Source organism: Manis pentadactyla, chromosome 4, assembly GCF_030020395.1.
Source record: "Manis pentadactyla isolate mManPen7 chromosome 4, mManPen7.hap1, whole genome shotgun sequence".
In the NCBI taxonomy this organism is placed as follows: domain Eukaryota; kingdom Metazoa; phylum Chordata; class Mammalia; order Pholidota; family Manidae; genus Manis; species Manis pentadactyla.
In genome coordinates this window covers 150,639,019-150,660,805 of record NC_080022.1, presented here as the reverse complement: position 1 = coordinate 150,660,805, position 21,787 = coordinate 150,639,019, and the positions used below count along the sequence as shown (strand labels likewise).

Here is a 21,787-nt window from a genome sequence, read left to right as displayed (position 1 = left end):
TATTTATTCCTTATGGCACGGTTGTGAGCATTTGAAATGTGTGGCATTTGCTACAGTGCTCAACGTGTTTCCTTCCTTAGATCTTACGTACTTAAAGGGCTCTGGTTTGCAATATTCAGGGAATTCCTTTACGCTAGGAAGAAAATCAAGGGTAAGAATCGTCGCCAAAAGTAGGGAATGAGTTATTTCCCAAAAGAAATCCACATTCACTTAGGCGAGGAAAGACATTGTAAACCACCTTCCAAACCGCCTCTCAGTTCCCCCAACGTTCTCTATTTTAGAAGCTGCCTCTTCTTAAGTCTGCATCAGAGCAAGAGCTCTTGCGCAGCCCAACTACCAGCTGTCAGGACCGGGGAGCCCATAACCAGCCCCCTATGGGGACATTACTTGCTCACCTTCTCAGGTACTTCTTAAGCTCGGCGGGCCGTTGAGAACTAACCGCCTCAGAAACCATCGAGCTCCAGGCTGGACTCGTGGGAAGGAGCGGGTGGCTGTGGGGATTGGGCGCCGAGCGTTCCGCGCGGCCCTGGGTGCGCGGCGAGGTGGGAGGGGCGAAGGAGAAGGGAGAGGAGAGGGGAGGGAAGAGGGGAGGGGCGAGGAGAGGCTGGCCCAAATCCCGCGCAAGGGCGGGAAAGGCGAGGAGAACCGCTGGCGAGAAGAGCGGATCCCGCAACCCTATAAGGAGGATGCGGGTTAAATGCTTATATGACTGATCCATACTCAAAACCCGCAGCTGGCCACTGTGCGTACGTTACTCCCTCTCGGAGAGATCGTTCCTATTAACAAGCCTTTAATCTCCACCATCGGTCTAAGGCTGAGGTGAGGAAATGTGCAGTGTACGGCCTGACTCTCCATCCTGCGGTCTGCAACCATCTTTTACTGCCAGGATGTACTTTTGATGGGGAAACTCCAATGAGATATGGGAGAAAAACGATTACCACGGTGTGGGCGTGGGAAAATGGGGCATAACTCCGCACAGCAGCGGCCCCGCCCCTTCCGCCTACGTCAGACGTAAAGGACGCGGCAGAGCACGCAGGCCTCCAGCTTTGAAGTGCCGCGGGGTTTAGTGAGTTTCCGCTTGTCTAGAGCGGTGCGGGTGAAGCAGGTGTCTGCCGGCTTCCGGACAGCTGAGGAACTCCTGGAGGTGAAATCCTCCGAGCTCAGCAAAGGTGACGACTCCCGATGGCAAGCTGAGGCGTTGTGCCCGCTGTCTGGGCCGCCTCCGTCACCCTCCTCCCGCCTCCAGGCTCCGCTCGATTCACTGTGAAAGGGCTCCTCGACTCCACATAAACAGGGTTTATAATGGTTGCAGTTGTGGTTCTCAAAACATTTACTAATTGCTTTATCAGTGCCTGTAGAATGACCTGAGAATTATCTCATTTATAATCAAAGGAATCCCCTTAAAGTGGATTAGTATGTCCAATTTGTAGATGAAAGGAACTGATGCTCGGGGGAGGGTAAGTAACTTTCCGTGGTGACGGGGCTAGGAAGCTGTGGAGCCACGATTGGGACCCAGACAGCCTGCCTAACTTCAACTGTTCCAGAATCCAAGGAGCAGGGTTAAATGTGAGAAATGCAGGGATTGATACTAAAGTTGAGAAAGGGAGAGTTTCCAGAGCCTAGAGAAAGCAGTAGAAAGACAACAACGTTCTTTATGTAATTCACTGAAAAAACGCCAAACCTCACATTTCAGAACAGTAGAGTGAGTATATAGGTAGATGAGAACCACCCCCTCCTTAGGTATTAAATAAATAAAGCTATCTGCGGTCAGTCTCAGCGCATTCCACTATGCTTTGCCCAGACCTGTGCTAGTAAGTACAGAATTTTAAGTCATTGCCCTTACCAGTGGAAAATAAGGTTTCAACTCACCTTATTTTCTCAAGAATAAATGTTTTAGAACTAATGTTAACTATTTGTTTCAAATCTTAAGCTGCACTCTATGTCCTCCAAAGTTTGATGGACCGTTTTTCTTTTAATAAGTTTGTTTTACAGAAATGAGAGAATCTGCATGATAAGAATAGCTAAGAGTTAGGATTTTGGATGGTCCTGTATTCTACCAAGCTTTTTAACATGTAGTATCTCATTCTGTTTTTCTAGAAGAAAAAATCTGAAGCAGAAAAAGTAACTTTCCCTACAACGTGACTACATAGTAAGGGGTGCATTCAGGATTTACAAACCCATGTAGTCCCACTCTAGTCGTTCTCTTAAACTGGATAGGATTTTCATTTTCTTATTACCATTATTGTCTTGTCAACACCAAATCTGTAGTTCACATTCTGATCATATTAAGTACTGATATATCAAACTCATAAATGATACCATCCTCACCATTATTTCTTTCATTAGCAGCTTGTTTTGTACTGCCATTTTTTCTTCTCAGGTCATATTGTCAGGTAGGAATTAAATGTGTAGTTGAGGAGGCATAAGTGTGTTGTTTAAAATGTTTGTGCATTAATTCAGTGAAATAAGCCAGGCGGAGAAAGACAAGTACCAAATGATTTCACTTACTTGTGGAGTATAACAGCAAGGCAAAAGCAAAGGAACAAAACAGCAGCAGACTCACAGACTCCAAGAAGGGACTAGCAGTTACCAGAGGGAAGGGGTAGGGAGGGAGAAGGGGATCAAAGGGCATTAAAATTAGCACTCACAATATAGGTAGGTGGCAGGGTGTGGGGGGGGTTGAAACCACAAAGTTTTTCATGTGAAATCTTCATGAGATTGTATATCAATGATACCTTAGTTAAAAAAAAAAAAAGCACATCAAGGAGAGGCACAGAATGATTCATCTGGGAAGATCCTTGGAGATAATGTAGTTCAGCCAGTGTAATTTAAAGGTGTGGAATTAAAGGCCAAGAAGGGCAGGAGGCTTGTCCAGTCACATGGCTCTGTGATGCAGGCCCCATATATGTTTGGTTTACATTGCATGCTCTGGAATTTGGAACCCTGCCTGGTATCTAGCAGGTGCTCAATAAGCGGTTGTTGAATAAATGAATGGAACCCAAATGCCTGGTCTCCAGCAGGGTTCCTTCAGATCATGAAAAAAATGTGCATCAAATAATTGTTCTCGTTAAATAGTTTGGAATGACACATGAATTTTTCCTGCTGGTGTTTCCATAAAAAGTATGATAAATAGTACATGCACATGCACTTCTTAAAGTTACATCTTGTTTTAGGTAGGTAGAGGCCATTTTCATTCTCTTCTGAAAAACGGTTTGTATTCCTTATGAAAGCAAAATAATTATGGCTTCATAAGACCAAAAGGGATAGTAAAAGGACTGACTGCTATTAAATTTTTATTTCTCTTTCCTGAGATACTCTTACAGGTACCCTGGAATGTTAGAAGTTTACATTTCTGCCTTCTGTTTCTGAGGTAATAAAACTTGTAAATAAACGAAGACTAAGAGAAAGATAAGTGCCTCTATTGATTTGAAAGATTAAACAGGTAATGGAATGTTACATTTTTATGTTTCTCTGCTCTTGGCATCACTCTTGTTATCTAAAAAGTAAAATCAATGAAGATAACCCAATAATAGCATGTTAGACTTTTTAATCTCTAAAATCAGGGTTTATTTTTCTTTTTTCTTATTTTACTCTCAGAAGTTGGTATATCTAAAAAGGAAACCTTAGAAAACTCTGCAAATAATAAGAGAATGTGTCACAAAGAAACCAAGATATGCTGGTTCGACTGAGTCAGGCAAGAAGTGTACAGCACTGGAACTTCTTGAGCAGGAGCATACCCAGAGCTTCATAATTACCTTGTGTTCAGCACTAGGTAATATTCTTGGGGGTAGAGTACTCTTAACCAAAACAACAGAAATTTGTGGTGCACCAGGTGTTGGAAAGATGCAACTATTGTAAAATAAAATGTTCCCCTGATGGGTGGGCTTATAACACTTTATGTAAGAGAGTATTGTGCGGTGGTTCTACAGTCAGGAATCCAAGAAGGCATTTTGTGTGCTCTTAATTGTGTATGTGTGTGAAGTGAATTTACCTCTTGTGTTACTTCAGTACCCTATCTTGATAAATTGATAGAATTATTTTGACATTAACAAATGTTTCTCTTCCAACATTGTAATGTGGTCATTAGGGAAATACAGGCAGTTTTCTACTTTATTATATAATTAATTCCTGAGAATATATTTGAAAGTCAAGTGTTTGAAATTAGATTTGAATATTAAGATTTGAATAATAAGATTTGAATAATAAGAAAGAGTTCCATTAACAGAGGCCTAAAACACCAAGAAATCCATAATCATGGCCTTATAGGCACACCTTCCTAATCCCAGCATCAGTTGATTCAAATATATATTTGGAGGCAGGGTGGGTCAGCCATGTCTGTTGCCTTAGGGAGTATATTTGCATTTATAAAACATTTCAAAAAACAGAGGTAGCTTTGAAAAAACCATGTCTGGAAATTTTGGAACATTAAGCTGATTGACTTTAGGGGGCTCTGAGTAGTATGTCATTGACTGCATGACTATGTTCATTGTATTGTTAAAGTGTTTGGGAAATTTTTTTGTACTTGTTAGGTAAAAATAAAATGTTTAATTAAAAAAATGTTTAAGGTAATTAGTATTCAAGTACTTCTTTCAATTACTTATAAAAGTAAATGGTTTCTAGTTTGAGTGTTTTCTTTTGTTTTGCTTTGTTTTATTTTATTTTTTGGATGTGTAGTCCTTATCCTCTCTGTAGAAGTTTTTAAAAACATAACACTTTTCATAAGATGTCTGTATTCCCTTTAATTGCAGTCAGCTGGATAGTTTTATTTTCATGGCAGTGCTAGGTGTCCTTCAACTTTTTAATGACCAGTATATCTACTGAAAGTCCTTAAAATCACCCATGTCACAATGTGTGTTGTAATAGTATATCAAAATCATACTGTAAATATTGTAGGTGTAGCATTAGGATGTAAATTTTTTAATGATTGGTGTGTAATTAAGCTGTTATTTTTTGGTTAGAATGAACATTTTTAAATGTATATTTGTGGTAGGCACTGCTTTCTATAATTGTTTTTTTCTTAATGTTAAAACTCAAGTACATTTTAAAGTGCAATAGTTTATAACTGCTTCTGTCTGAAATATGTGCAAACTGATTATTTTTAAAAATCCAGTCTAAGGAAGGAATTTTATATAATTGTATCTACTTAAGTGTCAAATTACTATAGCATTAGTGTAATGGAAAATTAATAAAAGGGGAAAAATATTGAAAAAAGGCTTCTTTTGAAGAGTTTTTCCTTTTAACTCTTAATTTGTAGGCCTGTGAAAAAAGCAAGAGAAATTCCATTATGTTACATCTATTCAATGGAGGCCAATAACTGGAAATAGGAAAAGGAAGGCATGAAAACTCTACTTGTGTATGTGTACAGTTTCTAGATAATCTACTATATAAGGAAATGGTGGAGTAGGTGAAAATAAGAGGTTAGGAATTAGGAAATAATCGTTTATAATAATTTTGATGCAATTTTATCTTTCAATTGAAGTATTATTCAAAGGTACTGTTTTCCTATATTCATTAGTTTATCAAAACAGGTAAAACTAATTTAAGATTGTTTTGTTAATTTTTTCAGAGCACCAAAAGCGTTAGAGGATTTCACTCTTGAAAATATTCTTTCTCTTATTTACTATTTCATTGTCGTGACTATGTAGAGCTATGGCACAAGTTTATCTCCTTCCAGAACACTCAAAGGTATGGCTCAGACTCCCAAAATATAACTAACCAAGGACCTTTGGAGGTGTTTCATTAGCATGAAAAATATGTAAATAGTACATTGGCATAAATGAGTTCAGTAATCTCTTCCTTGTCCCAGTACTATTTATTGAAAAGACTATTTTTTCCCCATTGAATGGGCTTGGTGTCCTTGTTGAAAGTTAGTTGGCCACCATATATGTGTGGGTTCATTTCTGGGCTCTACTCTGTTGATGTTGAACTCTCCCCATGCCCCATTGCAGTCACTGTCCATCAGTGTAGTAAGATGCTATAGAGTCACTACTTGTCCTCTCTGTGCTATACTGCCCTCCCTGGGAACCCCCTACATTATGTCTGTTTTTATGCCAGTATTACATTGTTTTGATCACTGTAGCTTGATGATATGTCTTGAAATTGAGACTTGTGAGTCCTCCAATTTTGTTTTCTTCTCAAGATTGTTTTGTCTATCCATGGCCTTTGCCATTCCATATGAATTTGATCCATTTCTGCAGAAATGCAATTGGAATTTTGATAGAAATCACATTGAATTTGTAGGTTGAGAACACTTAACAATATTGAGTCTCTAATCCATGAATGTAGTATATCTTCCTACAGGCATACTGCTTTTATTGCACTTCACAGATATTGCATGTTCTACAAACTGAAGGTTTGTGGCAGCTGTGCGTCAAGCAAGTCTGTCAGTGCCATTTTTCCAACAGCATTTTCTGATTTCATTTCTCTGTCACGTTTTGACAATTCTTGCAATACTTAACACTTTTTCATTATTATTATATTTGAATTGCTGCAATCTCATGATAAAACTTTAAAGGGTGAGGAGTTGCCTCTTATGGATGAGCAAAGAAAGTGTTTTCTTGAGTTGGAATCTGTTACTCCTGGTGAAGATGCTGTGAAGATTGTTGAAATGGCAACAAAGAATTTAGAATATTACATTAACTTACTTGACAGACAACAAAGAATTTAGAATATTAAGTAAACATACTTGATAAAGCAATGTCAAGTTTTAGGAGGATTGATCTGAATTTTGAAATAAGTTCTGTAGGTAAAAGGCAAACAGCATCTCGTGCTACAGAGAAATTGTTCATGAAAGGAAAAGTCCATCAATGCAGGAAACTTCATTGCTATCTTACTTTAAAAAATTCCAACAGCCATCCCAGCCTTTAGCAACTACCACCCTGATCAGTCTGTAGCCATCAATACTGAGGCAAAGACCTCCACCAGCAAAAAGATTACAACTTGCTGAAGATGCAGGTGATGGTTAACATATTTCAGTAGTATTTTTTTTATTAAAGTATCATTGATACACAACCTTACGAAGTTTTTGCATGAACAACGTGGTGGTTTCAACATTCACCCATATTATTAAATCCTCGGCCCTCCATTGCAGTCACTGTTAACTTAGTAAGATGCTATAGAGTCACAGCTTGTTTTCTCTGATCTGTAGTGCCTTCCCCATGACCTACTTATACTGTGATTGTTAATCATAGTGCCCCTTAAGCCCCTTCTCCCTCCCTCCCCAACTGCTTCCCTCTGGTAAGTGCTAGTCCCTTCTTGGAGTCTGTGAGTCTGCTGCTCTTTTGTTCCTTCAGTTTTGCTTTGTTGTTATACTCCGCAAATGAGGGAAATCATTTGTTACTTGTCCTTCTCCACCAGGCTAATTTCACTGAGCATAATACCCTCTAGCTCCATTCATGTTGTTGCAAATGACAGGATTTCTTTGTTTTTTATGGCAAAATAATATTCAATTCTATATATGTACCACTTCGACTTTATCCATTTGTCTACTGATGGACACTTAGGTTGCTTCCACATCCTGGCTATTGCAAATAGTGTGGTGATAAACATAGGGGTACATATGTCTTTTTGAATCAGGGATCTTGTTTTCTTTGAGTAAATTCCTAGGAGTAGAATTCCTGGGTCAAATGGTATTAATATTTTTAGTTTTCTGAGGAACCGCCATATTGCTTTCCATAATGGTTGAACTAATTTACATTCCCACCAGCAATGTAGGAGGGCTTCCGTTTCTCTGCATCCTCATCAGCATTTGTTGTTGCTTGTCTTTTGGATTTTGACCATCCTAACTGGTGTGAGGTGATACCTCATTGTGGTTTTAATTTGTACTTCCCTGATGATTAGCAATGTGGAGCATCTTCCCATGTGCCTGTTGGCCATCTGAATTTCTTCTTTGGAGAAGTATCTGTTCAGATCCTCTGCCCATTTAAAAAAAAATTTTTATTAAGGTATGATTGATACACATTCTTATGAAGGTTTCACATGAAAAAACAATGTGGTTACTACATTTACTCATATTATCAAATCCCCACCCATACCCCAATGCAGTCACTGTCCATCAATGCAGCAAGTTGCCAGAGATCTACTATGTCCCTTCTCTGTGATACACTGTTCTCCTCATGATCCCCCACACCATGTGTACTAAACATAATACCTCTCAGTCCCCTTCTCCCTCCCTCCCCACCCACCCTCCCACACCTCTCCCCTTTGGTAACCACTAGTTCATTCTTGGAGTCTGTGAGTCTGCTGCCATTTTGTTCCTTCAATTTTGCTTCATTGTTATACTCCACAAATGAGGGAAATCATTTGGCATTTGTCTTTCTCCACCTGGCTTATTTCACTGAGCAGATTGTCCTCCAGCTCCATCCATGTTGTTGCAAATGGTAAGATTTGTTTCTTTCTTATTGCTGAATAGTATTCCATTGTATATATGTACCACATCTTCTTTATCCATTCATCTACAGAAGGACACTTAGGTTGCTTCCATATCTTGGCTGTTGTTAAAAGTGCTGTGATAAACATAGGGGTGCATATGTCTTTTTGAATCTGAGAAGTTGTATTCTTTGGGTATATTCCAAAGAGTGGGATTCCGGGGTCAAATGGTATTTCTATTTTTAGTTTTTTGAGGAACCTCCATGTTGCTTTCCACAGTGGTTGAACTAGCTTACATTCCCACCAGCAGTGAGGGAGGGTTCCCCTTTCTCCATATCCTCATCAGCATTTGTTGTTCTTAGTCTTTTCAATGCTGGCCCCATCCTTACTGGTGTGAGGTGATATCTCATTGTGGTTTTAATTTTCATTTCCCTGATGATTAGAGATGTGGAGCATCTTCTCATGTGTCTGTTGGCCATCTAAATTTCTTCTTTGGAGAACTGTCTCTTCATGTCCTCTGCCCATTTGTTAATTGGGTTATTTGCTTTTTGGGTGTTGAGGTGTGTAAGTTCTTTATATATTTTGGATGTTAACCCCTTGTTGGATATGTCATTTACAAATATATTCTCCTATACTGTAGGATGCCTTTTTGTTTTGTTGATGATGTCCTTCACCACACAAAACTTTTTAGTTTGATGTAGTCCCATGAATTCATTTTTGCTTTTGTTTCCCTTTCTTGAGCAGATGGGTTCAGGAAAAAGTCGCTCATGCTTATATTCAGGAGATGTTTGCCTATGTTGTCTTCTAAGAGTTTTATGGTTTCATGACTTACATTCAAGTCTTTAATCCATTTCGAGTTTACTTTTGTGTATGGAGTTAAACAATAATCCAGTTTCATTCTCTTGCATGTAGCTGTCCAGTTTTGCCAACACCAGCTGTTGAAGAGGCTGTCATTTCCCCATTGCATGTCCATGGCTCCTTTATCATATATTAATTGACCATATATGGTTGGGTTTTCAGGGCTCTCTAGTCTGTTCCATTGGTCTATGGGTCTATTCTTGTGCCAGTACCAAATTGTCTTGATTACTGTCCTCTGCCCATTTTTTAATTGAGTTATTTGCTTTTTTGGGTGTTGAGGCATGTGAGCTCTTTATATATTTTGGATATTAACCCCTTATCAGATATTTCATTTATGAATATATTCTCCCATACTGTAGGATGCCTTTTTGTTCTACTGATGGTGTCCTTTGCTGTACAGAAGCTTTTTAGTTTGATGTAGTCCTATTGTTCATTTTTGTTTTTATTTCCCTTGCCCAAGGATATGCGTTCAGGAAAAAGTTGCTCATGTTTATATTCAAGAGATTTTTGCCTACATTTTCTTTTTTTTTTTTTTAATTTTGTTATCATTAATCTACAATTACATGAAGAATATTATGTTTACTAGGCTCCCCCCTTCGCCAAGCAACCCCACACGCCCCATCACAGTCACTGTCCATCAGCGTAGAATCACTACTTGTCTTCCCTGTGTTGCACAGCCCTCCCCAAGCCCCCGCTACATGCTAATTATACATACTAATTATAATACCCCTTTCTTTCCACCCCCACATCCCTCCCTTCCCGCCCATCCTACATTTTATTTTAAGAGTTTTATGCTTTTATGACTTATATTCAGGTTTTTTATCCATTTTCAGCTTACTTTTGTGTATGGAGTTAGACAGTAATCCAGTTTCATTCTCTTACATGTAGCTGTCCAGTTTTGCCAACACCAGCTGTTGAAGAGGCTGTCATTTCCCGATTGTATATCCATGGCTCCTTTATCGTATACAAATTGGCCATGTACGTCTGGGTTTATATCTGGGCTCTCTATGCTGTTCCATTGGTCTATGGGTCTGTTCTTGTGCCAGTACCAAAATGTTTGATTACTGTGGCTTTGTAGTAGAGCTTGAAGTTGTGGAACATAATCCCCCCAGCTTTATTCTTCCATCTCAGCATTGCTTTGGCTGTTTGGTGTCTTTTGTGGTTCCATATGAATTTTAGAACTATTTGTTCTAGTTCATAAAAGAATACTGTTGGTATTTTGATAGGGATTGCATTGAATCTGTAGATTGCTTTAGGCAGGATGGCCAGTTTGACAATATTAATTCTTCCTATCCATGAGCTTGGGGTGTATTTCCATTTATTAGTGTCTTCTTTAATTTCTCTCATGAGTGTCTTGTAGTTTTCAGGGTATAGGTCTTTCACCTCCTTGCTCAGGTTTATTTCTAGGTTTTTATTCTTTTGGATGCAATTGTTTTCCTGATTTCTCTTTCTGCTAGTTCATCATTAGTATATAGGAATGCCACAGATTTCTGTGTGTTAATTTTGTATCCTGAAACTTTGCTGAATTCAGTTATTCTAGTAGTTTGGGGGTAGATTCTTTAGGGTTTTTTATGTACAATATCATATCATCTGCAAACAGTGATAGTTTAAATTCTTCCTTACCAATCTGGATGACTTTTATTTCTTTGTGTTGTCTGATTGCTGTGACTAGGACCTCAAGTTCTATGTTGAATAAAAGTGGGGAGAGTGGACATCCTTGTATTATTCCCAATTTTAGAGGAAAAGCTTTCACTTTTAAGTGGGATGTTGGCTGTGGGTTTGTCGTATATGTCCTTTATTATATTCAGGTACTTGCCCTCTATACCCATTTTGTTGAGAGTTTTTATAATGAATGAATGTTGATTTTTGTCAAATGCTTTTTCATAATCTATGGAGATGGTCATGTGATTTTTGTCTTTTTTGTTGATGTCATATATGATGTTGATGTATTTTTGAATTCGGTCTGCTACTATTTTGTTTAGTGTTTTTTGCATCTATGTTCATCAGGGATATTGGTCTGTAGTTTTCTTTTTTTATGGTGTCTTTGCCTGGTTTTTGGTTTTAGTGTTGCTGGCCTCATAGAATGACTTTGGAAGTATTCCCTCCTCTTATACTTTTTGGAAAACTTTAAGGAGGATGGGTATTAGGTCTTCTCTAAATGTTTGATAAAATTCAGCAGTGAAGCCATCTGGGCCAGGACTTTTGTTCTTAGACAGTTTTTTGATTACCAATTCAGTTTTATTGCTGGTAATTCATCTGTTCAGATGTTCGGTTTCTTCCTGAGTCAGCCTTGGAAGGTTGTATTTTTCTAGAAAGTTGTCCATTTCTTCTAGGTTATCCAATTTGTTAGCATATAATTCTTCATAATGTTTTCTAACAATTATTTGTATTTCTGTGGTGTCCGTAGTGATTTTTTTCCTTCCTCATTTCTGATTCTGTTTTTGTGTAGACTCTTTTTTTCTTGATAAGTCTGGCTAGGGGTTTATCTGTTTGGTCTATTTTCTCGAAGAACATGCTCCTGGTTTCACTGATTCTTTCTATTATTTTATTCTTCTCTAGACATATTTGTTTATGCTCTGATCTTTATTATGTCCCTTGTTCTACTGACTTTGGACCTCCATTCTTCTTTTCTTAGTTTCATTAATTGTGAGTTTAGACTGTTCATTTCAGATTGTTCTTTTTCTTGAGATAGGCCTGTATTTCTATGTACTTTCCTCTTACAACTGCCTTTGCTGTGTCTCACAGAAGTTGGGGTGGTGAGCTGTTGTTTTCATTTGTCTCCACATACTGCCTGATCTCTGTTTTAATTTGGTCATTGATCCATTGACTATTTAGGAACTTGTTGTTAAGCCTCCATTTGTTTGTGGACTTTTTTGTTTTCTTTGCACAATTTATTTCTAGTTTCATACCTTTGTGACAGGAGAAGTTGGTTGCCACAGTTTCAATCTTTTAAATTTACTGAGGCTCTTTTTGTGGCCCAGTATGGTTCTCTCTCCTTACTTACTTTCTGTCCTTTTGATCTGTCCTTTGGAGTGGGTGGTGTGTTGAAGTCTCCTCTAAAATGAATGTATTGCATTCTCTTTCCCCCTTTAATTCTGTTAGTATTTGTTTCACATCTTTAGGTGCTCCTATGTTGGGTGCAAAGACATTTATAATGGTTATATCCTCTTGTTCTACTGACCATTTTATCATTATATGATGTTCTTTGTCTCTTGTTACTTTCTTTGTTTTGAAATCTATTTTGTTTGATACAAGTACTGCAATTCCTGCTTTTTATTCGCTGTTATTTGCATGAAATATCTTTTTTCATCCCTTCACTTTTAGTCTGTGTATGTCTTTGGGTATCAAGTGAGTCTCTTGTAGGCAGCATATAGATGGGTCTTGTATTTTTATCCATTCTTTAAGTCTGTGTCTTTTGATTGGTACATTCAGTCCATTTACATTTAGGGTGATTATTGAAAGATATGTACTTATTGCCATTGCAGGCTTTAAATTCGAGGTTACCAAAGGTTTAGGGCAGCTTCCTTACTATCTAACAGTCTAACTTAAGTCCCATGTTATGCTATTTCAAACACAATCGAAAGGTTCTTTCTTTTTATTTCTCCATTCTTTTTCTTTCTACTCCACTGTTTATATATTAGGTGTCATATTATGTACTCTTTATATATCCTTTGACTCATCTTTGCAGGTAGTTGATTTACTTCTGCATTTGCTTAGTAATTAATTGGTCTACTTCCTTTACTGTGGTTTTATTTTCTCTGTTGACAGCTATTTAGCCTTAGGAGCACTTTCATCTAGAGCAGTCCCTTTCAAATACATTGTAAAGATGGTTTGTGGGAGGTAAATTCCTTCATCTTTTGCTTATCTGGAAATTGTTTAATCCCTACTTCAAATTTAAATGATAATATTTCCAGGTAGAGTATTCTTGGTTGCAGGCCCTTCTGTTTCATTGCATTGCATATATCATGTAACTCCCTTATGGCCTGTAATGTTTTTGCTAAGAAGTCTGATGATAGCTTGATGGGCTTTCCTTTGTTTGTGATTTTTTTCTCTCTCTGGCTGCTTTTAATACTCTGTCCTTGTCCTTGATCTTTGCCATTTTAGTTACTATATGTCTTCAAGTTGTCTTCCCTGGGTCTCTTGTATTGAGATATATCTGCATTTCCACAATCTGAGAGACTATTTCCTTCCCCAGATTGGGCGAGTTTTCCACAGTTATTTCCTCAAAGCAACTTTCTCTGCCTTTTTCTCTCTTCTTCTGGTACCCCCATAATGTGAATATTGTTCCATTTGTATTGGTCACACAGTTCTCTTATTAGTCTTTCATTCCTAGAGATCCTTTTTTTTCCTTCATGCCTCCGCTTCTTTGTTTTCCTGTTCTCTTATTTCTGTTTAATTTACCATCTCCTCTACCTGCTTTTAAATCCCTCCATTGTATGTTTCATTTCAGATACTGAATCTTTCAAAGTTTGTCTCTTTTTTGAAGTCCTCCTTGAGATCTTGAATATTTTCTGTAGTTCTGTGAGCATGTTTATGATTTTTATTTTGAAATCTTTATCAAGAAGATCGGTGATTTCAGTTTCACTTAGCCCTCTTTCTGGTGTTTGAGGGATTCTGGTTTGTACAAGATTCTTAGTATACTGTTTTCTATTTCCAATGATTACTATGGAATAATAACTTTGTGTAGGCAGTGCCCTCTGGTGCCCAGAAGCTCTACTCTGTGGAGCTGCCCTGCACCTGGATCGACAGCAGGGGTCACAAGCTTATGGCACCAGCACCTAATGGGAGGAAAGAGCTCTTTCTTGCTTCCAAGCTGCAATGCCTGCCTCAACTTCCAGGTCTAGTGGGCCAAGTGTGCAGGGAGGAGCCTCTGCATTATACCCCTGTAGCTTCCATAGGCAGGGCCACCCTCTGGCTGGCCTGGCATGATAGCAGGGGCAGCAGACTGGTGCTTGCTGAGAGGAAGGAGCTGTAGTTTGTGTATTGCAGGGCAGTACCTTGGGGCTGCGTTGTCAGCCAGGGGGATGGAGTGTCTCAAGTTCTTGAAAGTTCCCAACCTGCTGCGCTGAGTGTGCCAGGATGATTTTGTTCATCTGTCCTTTCTTGAGCAGTATGCTCTATGTAATCCTTGCCCCTTTAGCAGCCCTCTCACTGTTGGGAAGTTTTTCAAAGTGCCTGCCTTTCTTTTGTCCTGGAACAGCTGGTTGTGGGTACCTGTTCTCAAGCTGCTGAAGTCTCTCTGAGTCTTCCTCGTGTCTTTGCTTTCTAACCCCTCTAATATCCAGAGCACTATGTAATGTTGGTTTGTGCTCCCAGAGCAGATCTCTAGGGGTGGGTGTTTAGCAGTCCTTGGCTTCTACTCCTTCCCCACTCCATTTCTCTTCCTCCCACCTATGAGCTGGTGTTGAGGGGAGGGCTTGGGTCCTGCCAGATCGCAGTTTTGCTACTTCACCCTTTTCTGTGAGGTCTTCTCTTTTCCCCGGATGTAGGCAGTCTGTTGCAATCTTCAGGTCGCTCTTTCAGGATTAGTTGTATTTGCTGTATTTTCATGTTATATGTGGTTTTGGCAGGAAGTTTCTGCTTCACTTCTCATGCCACCATCTTTTTCCATATCCTCCTGAGTCCACATTCTTAACCACTGGCCTGAACCTAGGCTTCTTGGTAATAATTATAATTCAGACCCAACAAACACAAAAGAAGCTATTAAGGGCAGTTAGTCCTCTATTCACAAGGAAAACTGCAATTTGGTTTCCATAAAACATTAAATCAATACATTTCATTTGGAATTTGTAGTTTGTTTTGAATTTTAATTTGTAGATGTTTTGATTTTATCGTTGTAAGACTTATAAGCACAAGATACTTATGCCTCATTTTAAGACACATTTAAGTACTACAATAAAAATAACTTAACTCTCACATGTTGGTGACAATCTTTACCCTTAAAACACACACTCCAAGAAATGGTGGTCTCTGTGGATATTCTAAGACTAACTTCAAGCCCAGCCCTGAGGATTGATGGGGCTACATGTGTGTCTGTGTGTTTAGGGTTTGCAGACTTCTCAATCACTGTGCAGTGCTGGTCTGAACATCCTGATCCTCTTCCCTTGAGTTCCCCATAACAGTCAAACAGCCCAAATAGGGTGAACGGTCACTGACACAATGACCTTAAGCTGGAACTTTTCAAGCACAAGACTCACAAAAGATAAAGGCAAGACACATGACAAAGAGAAGGGTGGCTGGTATATGGGAGGACAGAGCGACAATGAGGGGCTAAAATGAGTGAATGATCTGAAGTCACCCCACGAGCCCAGCCATCTCTGGGGCAGAGACTGCTCCTTTCCAACATGTTATATTGAGATTCTTCCATATGCCATTTATAGGTCTGTTTGAGAGGCTCAGTGCTCAGAAGCTGTTTCTGGGGCCTACCAGAAGTTCTTATGCATGAAGCTCACTACCAGGCATGTGATGTAATTCTCAAATGGCCCTCTGAGAGAATCCCATTTTAGAGAAACAGAACCTCAGAAAGAGTCAGCAATCTACCTGACACTGCTGGACTTGTAAGTGGTGGAATGGGGCTTAAAACTAGACCTGCTCCAAGCAGGCTATAGCACCACCAATCCTGGTGTTATTCCCCTACTAGGTGGGACCCCTGTAAAGACCTGGACTTGGGCAGGGGGAGGGCAGCAGGAGTAGCAAAGAAGGTCCTCAACATAGGCTGATGGAACATCGGTCCAGATAAAGAAGTGCTTAATAAAACGTTACCATTTTTTATCTACTAAAATAAGCAAATATCCAGAAGTTTGATAATATTTTCTGTTGACAAGGCTGAAAGGACACATATACATTACTTATGGAGTGTAAGTAGGCAACTATCTGAAAATTTCAGATTAATTTATCCTTCGGCTCAGCAATTTTGTTTTGGGGAATTTATTGAACACAGATACTTGAACATAGAACTAAAAGACCACGTACACAAGGTTATTTACAGAAACTAAACTCCAATATATATTAAGTACAGGGCTAACTAGCGAAAAGGTATGTTAATACAATGGAAAAATATGCAATAGAAAAACAAAATGAAGCAGCTCTGATATGAAAAGCTTCTCCAATATGCAGTGTGGAATAGTGTGGTGATGCTAGCCTTGGTGGGAAAGGGGAATAAGAAAACAGACATTTAAACAATCTCTAAATTCATATTTGTTGTAGTTGCATTTACAAACACTGAAAGAATATGTAAGAAATTAATAATTATGGTTATGGGGTGGGAAAGACTTTTTAACTGTATACATTTTAGACTTTTTTTAACCATAAAAATAGATTATCTGTTCAAAAATTAATGTTAAAAAGCCTGCATGGAGATGGCTCCACCCAGGCTCCCTCCACCACACTCATGTGGCCTCATTTGTCTACCACCTCCCCAGGCACCCTTCAGGGTTTGAGTCTTCCAGGAAGTCTCTGTGTGGTCACAGAAGGTCACCCTTATGCATTATGCTTCATTGTACTTTTTGGAAGTTGTAACTACAGCTCTGAACAATTAGCTTCCTTCCCTCCAGATGAAGATGGCAATATTTACACTGAGTCTCACAGAGATTAACTTGAACGAGCTCTGAGCCCTGTCTGGGTACATTCTCTCACTGCCCCCATGTTGCCTCCAGTTACAGGGGCCAGCAATTTCATTCCCTGAGGAAGAGGAATGATGTCCCCTTTGTCTTATTCCCTTACAAAGGTCAGTGCTCAGGGACAGGCAATCCCATCTACAGGAAAGAAGGGAGAGAAAGAGGAAGAGAAGAAAGAAGGAAGGAGATGAGAGGAAAGGAGTGGGGGAGGGTACTCACTCCTGCAGAGATGAGCCTGAATTCACAGCATTTGCAGTCCCCAGGTCTGAGTCGTAGGACATGGGATTCTCGGAATAGTCTGGACTCTGGGAGCCATTCTCTTGGAGTTGGCAGCTGTCAGAGTTTAGGCTACAAGACAGCTGGGATGAGCTGGCCATGTCCGGGCTGAGGGACGAGGCAGTGAGTTTCTTGTTCTGCCAGATCTTGTGGCCTGAGTGCTGGACTTCGATGTCCTCCAAGCCTAAGGAATGGGAAACTGAATCCAGGGACTCCTGCTGTAGTTCCATCCCAGAGGCAATGAGGGGGTCGAGCTCAGAGAGAGGACAAAGCCCAGAGAGAACAGTGGGGTAAGTGTCCTCTCATTTAAGATGGCAGACTTATAGGAGAGTTTGAAGGACAAGGATGTCAGTCCCTGCAGGAAGCTGAGGAGGAACTCACCTTCCTCAGTGTCCCGAAGCAGGGCCGTGGGCTGACAGTACTCCCACAGCTGGCCTGCTCCTGGAGGAGCAGTTTCAGGTAGCCCTCCATCAGGCCATTGTTCAGGGCCAGGCCTGGCAGGGGCCCACACCCGTGCTGACGAAGATCGGGTGCTCCAGTTCCGAGATGATGTGTCTGGGAACGGGGAGAACAGACTTGTTTCAAAGAAGGCCTTCAAATCACTGAGATGTCATTTTATCCACTGGTTATCAAGAGCCAATAATAACTACAAATATATAGAAATATGAAAAATTCTTGGATAATAAGTGTTCTCATTTAGAATTAATAAATATTAAGCTATAATCCCCAACTTTTTGAGGTTGGTATCATGAGGGATAATTGCCATTTTCATTACAACTACCCCATTGGGCTCCAGACATCATCTGTTCATCCAGGACATGTTTGCTGAGTGTAAGGTCCTCAGAGCTGCCAACACATGGTAAAGACCTGGTCCCCGCCCTCAGTCCAGATAACTGCCTTTCCAGGCCACACTGAGGTGAGCCCTGTCAGTAGAGCTGGGGTGGTGGCTGGGCAATCATTTCTGGGTTGGAGTAAGAAAAATGCCCTCAATAGGGCAGTATCTCAGCTGTGCCTTTAGGGATTTCAAGAGGTAAAGATGAAAGGAGAACCTTCTAGACAGAAGAGACTGGCAGAAAAAAGGCATAAAGGGTAGGAAAGCAACAGATCTGTAACAGGAGTGTTGAATGCTCCAATCACAACACGGGAGGAGGCATGGGTGATTCGGTTGCAGGGTCTTAAGTAACAAACTGGTGAGGCTAAGTGGGGCACAGTCCCCACATCTGGCTGTGCATCAGAATCACCTGGGGGACATGGTTAAGATACAAAGTCTGTGGCCCCAACCTAGTGAATCAGACTTCACCCTAGCATTTGGGAGCTTGGGGGCTATAGAGTTTTGTACAGGGGAGCGACGTGACATAGTTAGGCAGACTTCAGGGTGTGTGGCTCTGGAAATGATCAGACCCCATGTGTACCACACTCAGTTCCTAAATGCCTTGGTCTGCTGTAAATGCCCCTCCTCTGACTTCCACAGGACCCTACGTGTCTCCTCCATGGGGATGCAGACCGTGCCGTACAGGACTCCATGACTGAGCTCTCCTTAGCATAAGCATAAGCTCAGGACATGCTGATGAGCTGACTGACCTAAGGAAAGACAGAATAAGATATGAGGAATGATTAGAAAGCCATTGTCACCCAGGAGTGAAGGGAGAACCTGAGATAGGGCAGTGACGGCAGGCATGGCAAGGGAAACAGAGGCTGACAAAGCACCCTGGGGCTGAGGGTGGCAGACAATAGCCCTCAAGGCACAGTGCCAGCTCTTTGCTCCAAGCCCAGGCAGTTAGGGGCAGGGCCACAAAGATAGGTGTCTCAGGGTAAATATTCAGATGTTCAATCTGCATTCCACTCTTTAAAAAATATTTTGAGTATATTACTTAGCATAGATGTTCAAACATTCTAAGGCAGGGTCAACAAACTTCTTTGATAAAGGGCCAGATAATGAAGATTTTAGGCTTTGCAGGTCACTTAACCTCTGTTGCAAACACCTAACTCTGCCACAGCATGGTAAAAAGGCCACTCCTGCTAAAGGCAACCAGTCCAGGGGCTTGAAGCAGCCCAGGCTGTTGCCTGAGGCCCAAGCAGTTCATGAGACTTGGTCTAACACTGGCCCTACCTCGGCCGTCTCTACTCTAGAGCGCAGTGCATCTCTGACCACTTTACTCAGTGCTGGAGAGGAAGAGCCCCAGGTTCCACTCTGAAACTCCTCCCCAAAGCAAGGCCTCCCCAGCTGACCTCACTTGTGGGTGACAGCTTTCAGGAGGGACCAGACAACAGGCTGAGGCAGAGGCTTCTGGGGGTGCTTTTCTTCCTCTTCCCCCAAGCCTCGGCTTGGATGTGCTTGGTGTGCAGGCCATGGATAAATATGGCCTCAAAGGCGCTGCACATGGTGTTGGCCTCTCCATATTCACTAGTGACCATCGTGTCCAAGGACACATACTGCTTGTGCAATGACTTCACAGTTCCCACTAGCTTCTTCTTGATGACCTAGGCTGTGCCAGACAGAACACGGGCCTTTAGAAGATCTATGGCAACTCCTGGAACGTAACTGTGCCTGTCATCAAATATGTGCGCATCCACATGTGTGTATACATGAATGGATGTGCTTATATAGTAAACTAGCACATTTTCTAATTATAGAAAATAAAAGAAAACAGAAGAACCACCCAGTTACATCACACAGAGGTACTGCTGTTATTTTTTGCAAAGATAGTTGTGTGTTTTTTTTTTAACTGAACTTCAGTGAACAATAGCCATGTAAATTTTGTGTTTAAACATTGGCTCCATCATAGAGCTACAGAGGCTTGGGTAATCCATCAGGGACAGGGGTGAGGCTTTCCACCTTATTTGCATGACCAAGATTCTGCACAGGCAGAATAAGCTAAGAGGCAATAAGTGCTGCTTGAGAACAATAAATACACACATAAAACAGGAGCATGGTCTGCATTAAGAAAGATCCCAGGCCTGGCAGTCAGAGACCTCAGTTTAGTCTCAGCTTTGTCAGTCAACAGCTGGATCACCTCAGACATTTCACTTGACCTCTCTGAGCTTCAATTTCCTCATCCATTAAATGAAAATACTACTTCCTCATCTACAGCACTTTGAGGCAGGACTAGGTTTTTATCATCCTTGAGTCCTTAACACTAGGCATGGTTCCTGGCATATATAAGTACCCAATAAATGTTTGTTAAATGAGGAAGTTATAAAATATACATAAAGTCCTTTGGAAATATAAAGACAGTTCTATCATAATATAAGCATGTCAGACTTAACCTAAGTGTTTGAAAAGGGCTAGAGAAGAATGCAGAAAAAATGGTTTGAATTTTTAGGTGACAATATTATGGATATTTTGCTGTTTATTTTTATTTTAGTCCAAACAGTTCTTGCTAATGTTCTTTGAAAATTTACATGATCATTTTTTATAACAGCTTTAATGAGACATAAGTTACATAGCATAAAATTCATTAATTTAAAGTATACATTTCAATGGGTTTTCGTATATTCACAGAATTGTGCAACCATCACCCCTATCCAATATGAAAATATTTCCATTGCTCCAGAAGGAAACATGTACCCTTAGCAGTCACTCCCTTGTCCCCTCTCCCCTAGCCCCTGGCAAACACTCATCTACTTTCTATCTCTATGGATTTGCCTATTCTGGACATTTCATAGAAATGGAATCATACAATCATGTGGCCTTTGTATCTGGCTTCCTTCACTTGTTTTGTCTTCAGAGATCATCCGTGTTACATCATTCCTTCTTACTGCCGAATAATATCCCATTGCATAGATATACTAGCTCTTATTTATCCATTCATTGATTAATAGACATTTGGGTTGTTCCCACTTTTGGTTGCAATGCTGCTATGAACATTTATGCACAAGTTTTTGTGTGGATGTATGTTCGATTATCTTGGATATATACCTAGGAGTGGAACTGCTAGGGCATATGTAACTCTATATTTAACTTTTTGAGAAACTATCAAATGTCTTTCCACAATGGCTGCACCATTTTACATTCCCACCAGCAATGCATGAGGGTTCCAATTTTTCCACAACCCTACAAACACTAAACCATCATCTCCCATTTTGATAACCACTATCCTAGTGGGTGTGCAGAAGTATCTCACTGTGGTTTTGATTTGCATTTCCCTGGTGACTAGTGATGCTGAGCATCTTTTCATGTACCTATTGGCTATCTGTATGTCTTTGGGAAAATGTTTATTCACATCTTTGCCCATTTGTTAATCAGATCGTTTGCTTTTTTGCTATTGAGTTGTACGACCTCTTTATATATTTTGGATATTAATCCCCTGTCAGATAAATGATTTGCAAATATTTTCTCCTTTCAGTAGGTTGCCTTTTCATTTTGTTAGTTATGTCCTTTGCTGTGCAGAAGTTTTTTAGTTTGATGTTGTCCCACTTGTTTATCGTTGCTTTTGTTACCTTCACATTCGGAGTCAGATCCAAAAAATCATCACCAAGGTCAATACCAAGGTGTCTTCATCACCATTGTGTGTACTCAGAGTCTAGAACAATAGTGGGCACATAGTCAGTGTTCAATAAATACTTTTTGAATGAGAGAATAAACAGGCAAATAAATGAACTTCAGGCTGTTTGTCTTAAAACTCTATGGAAGTCAGTGCAACTTTCTGGGCCAAGTGAGGAGAAAACCA

The 21,787-nt window shown here is 40.2% G+C and overlaps 1 long non-coding RNA gene across 4 annotated transcripts in view; it reads right to left on the bottom strand.

Annotated features, from left to right (window-relative positions):
• LOC118908972 (uncharacterized) overlaps positions 1-1,245 on the bottom strand; it is a 58,115-nt gene extending 56,870 nt beyond the window's left edge. The window contains exon 1 of one of the 4 annotated variants that reach the window (XR_008997280.1): positions 396-1,245. This is a non-coding gene — a long non-coding RNA (uncharacterized LOC118908972). The remainder of the gene's footprint in view (positions 1-395) is intronic. The other 3 variants (XR_008997281.1, XR_008997279.1, XR_008997282.1) reach the window with 3 other exon arrangements.
• Positions 1,246-21,787: the final 20,542 nt, after the last annotated feature.